This window comes from Ursus maritimus, unplaced genomic scaffold (assembly GCF_017311325.1).
Source record: "Ursus maritimus isolate PB19 unplaced genomic scaffold, ASM1731132v1 scaffold_1, whole genome shotgun sequence".
NCBI lineage: Eukaryota > Metazoa > Chordata > Mammalia > Carnivora > Ursidae > Ursus > Ursus maritimus.
The window spans coordinates 30,660,802-30,667,781 of record NW_024423343.1 but is presented as its reverse complement, the minus strand read 5'-3'; positions in this window follow the sequence as shown (position 1 = coordinate 30,667,781).

Sequence of the window (6,980 nt, the reverse complement as noted above, 5' to 3'; positions counted from 1 at the left end):
CGTTTAGATCCTGCCATTGGGTTAATGATGGAAGGGACATGTGAGGGCACAGGCTGGGAGTACGCAGGGTTGGGTTTGGATTTTTGAAAGAAAGGGCCACGAGTACATGGGGCTTACCTTGATGAACTGATCATCCTTCTAGAGAAATACCACTCTAACAGATTTGAAGGACGTGTGTTAGTCATAGCTAATATCTCCTTTTAAACACAGGGAGTACGGAAACATATTTGTAAGTAAACGACAGCATCCCGTTACAGGTAGTACGGAGCTTCTCACTAAGTTGTACTGTGATGAGTTTATAGCTCAGCCCGTGAACTTCCTCAAGCGTGAGCCTCAGCTCCAAGCTCCTCCTCAGAATATATGTGTAGTCTCGCTTAGTGGTTTCAGAACGTGGAATATGAAGCCAAGTCCACCTTCATTGGCGGTGTGAGCTTTGGTAAGTGGCTTAACTTCTCTGTGCCTCAGTTTCCTTATCAGAAAAATGAGGATAATAATGGCACCTTCCTCCTCGACAACTCCATGAGTCAATAATACACATAAACTGCTTAGAATCCTGACAGGCACAAATGAAGCATTCAGTCCAAGTATTTTAACTTAGTTTCTTAATTCTTCCTTATTCACTCAGACGCTCCTATGTTGTCATTCTTTGCTAGAGACCAAACACTTCAATTTTTTTTCCCAACAAACTCTGTCCTTGACAGCAATTCTTTGAGTGTTATGAAAGTCTTCCAAAACAGAGGACGAGGAACCGGCGATCGTAAAATCTCACCAGGATGGTCTCTCCGTGGTTGGGGTTTTCATTACCATGTCACAACATGGTTCTTGTCAGTAGTTCTGAGAGAACCCAAAGCTTGCTCCCTTTTCTCAGTGGGAGACTCCCACCCCACACCCTGCTCCTCTGCAGATGCTTTAAAATGCACTTGAACACCACAGACCAATCAGTTAGCCAAGTAAACAATAATTTCTTCACAGGGGACTCCTGAGGGATCTGTGGTATTTTGATGATCTGCAGCCATGGAAACAGCAGATGAAGTGTTTGGGTCGTTGGAATGCTTTTAACTCATGCTTCCTGCGGCAAAGACTACTAATTGCTTCTCAGTAGACTTTCTCCCCTTCTTTTTAAGAAATTTTTAGCTAAGCACATTGCTGCCCCACTAAAACATTTCTCTTGAACTTAATGTTGCTATGTGAAAGTTTTGGCCAAAGAGATGTGGGCAGGTATGCTGCTAGCCTTCCAGGGGTTCTTAAAGGAAGAGTACCAATCCTTCCTTCAACCTTTTCTCTATCATGGTATCTTGAATGTGGATATAATGGCTGGAACTCCAGCAGCTATTTTAGACTATGAGGTTTAAGACAACAATTCTCCAAATGTAGAATGAGGACACATGGCATTCCTGAGATTCACAGGCTTCAGTTTCCTTTTCCAATCCCATGTCTGTGTAAAGCCTAGAATTTTCTTCTGAGACTTCAACCAAAACAATACATTGCAATAGATTGCATGTAGTAGAAGATATCTGCTTCAAGTGAGCCAGATAGTGATTTACAAATATGTAAAACAATAGTACTTTTCTCACTAAATTTTTTTTAGTTTTAGAGAACATTATTTTTCATAAGTCTGTGTTATTAATGTTTACATGCAATGGGTTTATTGTCATTTTAAAATGGATTAATAAGTGTGCAAAATAATTCTGTTTTCATTTCTAATATGCTAACCTACATTAAAAAAAGTCTTTGGGGGCCTTAATAGTTTTTAAGGGCATAAAGGGATCCTAAAAACCAAAAAGCTTGAAAATTGGGCTAGTCCTACTTTCTAGGTAGAGGGATGAGCTACAAAAAGCCTGACTTAAAATCTACTTCTTTTTATTTGAGCAAAAATTAAGCTTCTATTATACATAAGCCATTATCATTAGAAGAATTTGTTATATCCAGCCAAACCAGTTTTTAACAGATACATTCATACTTTGTTCTTTCATTTGAGACCACGGCTAAGCATACAACGAAGCAATTAAAAGCCGAAGATATTTTGAGAAACTCCCTTGGTTGAGAACCCTAGTTGAAAGAAGACAGTGTGAAGCATGCGATCCTGGCCTTTCTGATACCTGAAATGTCACCAATGTCTGGTTGCAGATTCTTCAGAAGCTCTGCATTCAGTTAGTCTTTCCTGACTCCTCACCTGGTTTTAAGGACACAGAACTGGCTCCAGCAGCCGGTGTAGGGGAGGCAGGGAGAATGGAGGCCGATTCTTGGGTGTTGAGACCAGGTTCCGTCACAGGGCTGCCCCAGTGCCCTTGGCCAAGGACCAGCTGGGGTAGAGCAGAGGTGGTGCCCCTGGGAAAGCTGCCCTCAGTCTCCAAGGCTTCTCCTCTCCGTTTCCTGCCTTCACAAAAGGCCCACAGGAACCCCAGAAGCTGGTTACTGTCAGGAAGTAATGGACACAGATTCTAGGGCCTTGGGAAAGGGGGGCGAACGAGGACAGGGGAGGTCCTTCGATGTGAGCATAAGCCTCTTTCCCTTGGGGGAAAAGAACAGCAAAAGCTTCCTGTGAAGTGAAACCCACTTTCTGCACCAAAAGGGAGAGACTCTGGTCTGCAGTAGAAAGTATACATAATTCTCTTTTATAACGGAAGACCCAGCAAATGGGCTGGACTTGTTACAATTCACAGAGCTGAAACCCATCATTTCTAAAATTCAATTTGCTGCTGGAATTTAAGCCTGATTTTGTTGAACACTCAATAGAACAAAGCAGGATTTTTTTTCCCCGTATATTTGCAAGCTTATTTTAAGTAATACGTTTAAAATCATAACTCTCTTGAGAATAACATGGCAAATTTGCTTTTTTTTAAAGCCCATCTGAAAATACATCAAATCACTGCATTTTTGTCCAGTCTAGATTTTCTTTCCTTTCTTTGCATTGCTGTGAATCCTTATCTGTTCTGTTCACCACTGTACCTCCAGAACCTACAATAATATTGTGCTGGGACCAGGCTAGAAATGCTGTCTGATGGTCAGTTTGCCATCATCAAAAGGAGTCATCACGCTTCTGCAAGAGATGTTTTGTGAGGTCCTTCAAATAGTCTAATGGCTATAAGCAAATTATTTGAGATTATTTAAATTTTGCATGGACAGGAATTAAATATTCAAGTGTAATAAATTCAATTGATTAAGAGATATTTTTCAGATGATACAGTAACAAAAAAAGCATATCATGAGAATGCACTTTTTAAAAACTTATTTATTTATTTATTTATTTATTTATTTTTTAAAGATTTTATTTATTTATTTGACAGAGATAGAGACAGCCAGCGAGAGAGGGAACACAAGCAGGGGGAGTGGGAGAGGAAGAAGCAGGCTCATAGCGGAGGAGCCTGATGTGGGGCTCGATCCCACAATGCCGGGATCACGCCCTGAGCCGAAGGCAGACGCTTAACCGCTGTGCCACCCAGGTGCCCCTTAAAAACGTATTTAAATGATCAGTTCCCTCTATGGTTTCCCTTAGAAAGAAGCTGCTTTGTTCCAACTGAAATGGAGCCATCTCTCAAGGGCTGTGAAATGCATCATGGAGGGGTTGGTGAAGAACTCAGCCAGAGGAAGCTGTCCTTCTCCAAGTTAGATGCATCCCACTGGGGTGTTCAGAGCCCCCAGACTGGGGTGCTCACTCCCTCATTCGTCTCCAGCATCTGAGCAGACCCTCAGAGGATGATGTCTGCTCTGTTGAGCTCTATTTGTTGCCAAACATGCAATCTCCTAGCAGGCCCCTGGAGTGTCTAGAACTCAGAGTGACAGAGCAGGGACAGTGTGTGTGTGTGTGTGTGTGTGTGTGTGTGTGTGTGTGTTGTTCTGCGTTGTGCTGTGTTGTGCAGTAGACTGCAGGGCTCCTAGGTAAAACAGGGGTGAGTCATGCCTCAGTCATGATCTGTGGAAAGAACTTAAAATAAGTGCCAGTGGGCTCTCAGAATTGTTGTTAAATGAGAGATTGGAAAGGTCATAGTAATAACGTTTGCAATCTGAAAGAAAGCTCGGATATTACCTCTTATAAATGAGGAAACGGAGGCTTAGAGAGGTTAGATGACTTGCCCAGTGTCGCACCACAAGTCAGGACAGAGCCAGCCTACAGCCTGATTCTCATGGCTTTTAGCCAGTGCCCACTTCCCCGGGCCGCCCACCAAAGTGAGCCAGTAAGCAATAAAACAAAACTGGGTTGGGGGGGGGGGGGCTGTGTGACTTAGTTGGGGTTAAGTGTCCGACGCTTGATTTGGGCTCAGGTCATGATCTCAAGGTTGTGAGACTGATCGAGCCCCACTACAGGCTCTGTGCTGGGTGTGGAGTCTGCTTAAGATTCTCTCCCTCCCTCTCCCTCAGCCCTGCCCCCCTTACCCACACATGTGCACACATGTGCACTCTCTCTAAAACAGAACAGAACACAACTGGGAAATCGGGAGGAGGTGTTGTTAACAGAAGTGTTTCAAGGAAACTGGTACCGCTGGTATCAGGGAGGAATGGTCCTCCAGGGGCTGGGGTCTTCGTGGAGATGCACCCAAAGCTGGAGGCCCCACAGGAAGTAGAAAGAGGAAGCAGAAAATACTCTGTCTCTTCCTTCCTGTGACCCCCCCCTCTTGCCGGTAAAGGGAGCAGGGAAGAGGCAATGACCTCTGGGAGTCCTGCCTACTCCTCTAGTGTGCTCAGCTCCTCATTTGCCCCAAACATAATGGACGTCCTTTAAGATCATCCACTTCCCTTTGCACTCATTCAGTAGTCTCCAAGCAGCCCTCATACCTCAAACCTAATTCTATTTGCCATGTTGTTATTTCAGCCAAAGGGCAAAGAACTTTCTTTCTTTTCTTTTTTCTTCTTCTTTTTCTTCTTCTTCTTTTTTTAAATAGCTGGTCAACTGATCAACAAGGTGAAGGGAAAAAATCAATCAAAACAACTGAATTTTGTTAGTTCAGAGGTTTCACTTGCTTTTTTTGTAAATTAAGAATGAGGGACCTAAAACTTTTTGACGGATACAACAAATAAAGCACATATTTCAGTGTGACCATGGAGGATGCAGGTGTCAATGAGCGAGGGTCAGTCTCCCAGCGAGGGTCCTGGAGTTGCTTGGATTATTTTACAAGTTCCATATGAGGGTCATCTTTTACAACTAGATGTTTCTTTCCCCTTTCTTTTAGAAAAAGATAGAAGTAAATTCTAGCCCAGAGAAAAAAAGATATCTTGGCTTAGAATTAGGGAGAAAAAATAAAGAAATAAAAGGAGAGAGATCTAAAGCTCCCTCTTGCCGAGAACCTCCCTCCTGCTGTCTCTGGCAGTCCTGACCTCATCCCTGAGCATAAGCTTCCAGAGAAGCCCAGAAAGAACTCTCTTTACTGCTCAATTCTCAGATATGTGCACAGTTAAATTTGTTGATATCAATGGTTGCAGCAGAAGCTGACAGATATCGACATTTAGAAAAATGCTGCAAGCCAGATAAAAATGAGATTAAACCAGAGCAGTTCTGGGACCCAAAGTTTCCCCTGTTCCTGAGTATGGCTGACAGACACAGTACGCAGACACGCAGTAGATACTATCAGGGTATTCTTATGTATGACACCAGTAGTGTGGTTAGAAGGAGATTAAGCATAGTTTTTTTTTTTTTTTAAGATTTTATTTATTTATTCAACAGAGATAGAGACAGCCAGCAAGAGAGAGAACACAAGCAGGGGGAGTGGGAGAGGAAGAAGCAGGCTCATAGTGGAGGAGCCTGATGTGGGGCTCGATCCCATAACGCCGGGATCACGCCCTGAGCCGAAGGCAGACGCTTAACCGCTGTGACACCCAGGCGCCCCAAGATTAGGCATAGTTTTAGAAGATGCGTGCAGAAGTATGTAGGGGTGAAGTGATCATTATGTTTGCAACTTACTTTCAAGTGATTCAGCAAAAAAATTATAGATGTATATATGTGTATACATACACACACAGATAAGCATAGATGATTAAACATAGAAATATGAAAAAAGTTAATTATTAAGTCTAGGTGGTGAGTATAAGGATGTTCTGTTTTTTCAAAGATTTCATGTTTGAAATTTTTCATAATGAAACTCAGGGAAAACCTACTGCTATTCATTTGGCAATCAGAGTTTTCCTCATCAACCACTAACATGGAATTGTTTTAGTACAGAAAGTCCTATTTCTCAAGTTGGCAAATTTGAACCAATTAACCAGAATCGAGGTGAGATAAAGAATTGACTTTCTAAAGCTGGCAAACTTGAGTTATCAAACCCTTGACGAGAGGTCATCATGATGAACGAAATACTGTGACATTCCAGCTACTCTAATATATGAAGGTCTGTCACACTGACTTAGGTAGAGGCAATATTCTCAGCTGTTCATCCAGACCATAAGCACCTGCTGTAGGCCCTAGGATTGGGGAATAGGCACAGTCTACTCTCCAGAAGCTTCCAGACCACAGAGGAGATGAGCTTGGGAACAAATGTGGGCAGCGAAGTATGACTGGTGCAATGATTCAACAGGCACAAGGACGAGAGCGGAATGAAGGCCGCAGTGATCGCTTCCGTTGAGGATCAATGACAAGCCAGCAGGACAGGATTCAAAAAGGGAGCCTATCCATCAGAGAGCTTAATGAAGGGATCCTTTACAAAAGTGTGGAAGGGTTAAAGAAAACCAACGGTAGTGAAGCTACCAACTGTGGGGACCCATTAACACCCCTCAGCCGAAAAGGGGCAAGAGCAAGGGGCACAACCAGAACTCAGAGAAGATAGTGTAGCTTTTGGTCAAAGGACATGGGCAGCCTGCAGTAACCCAACAGGGAGGGAAGCAGGGGAGGAAACACCCTGATCCTGTCTTTCCTCCCACACTCACCTCCCACCGAGGCTCCTGCTGGCTGAAACCCAGCTGGCAGCCAGGGGCCCAGAAAGCTTGGTTGATACAGCCCCTAAAGTTCAGCCTCCAGAGACAAAGGGCGGGGGGGGGGGGGGAGGAGCAAG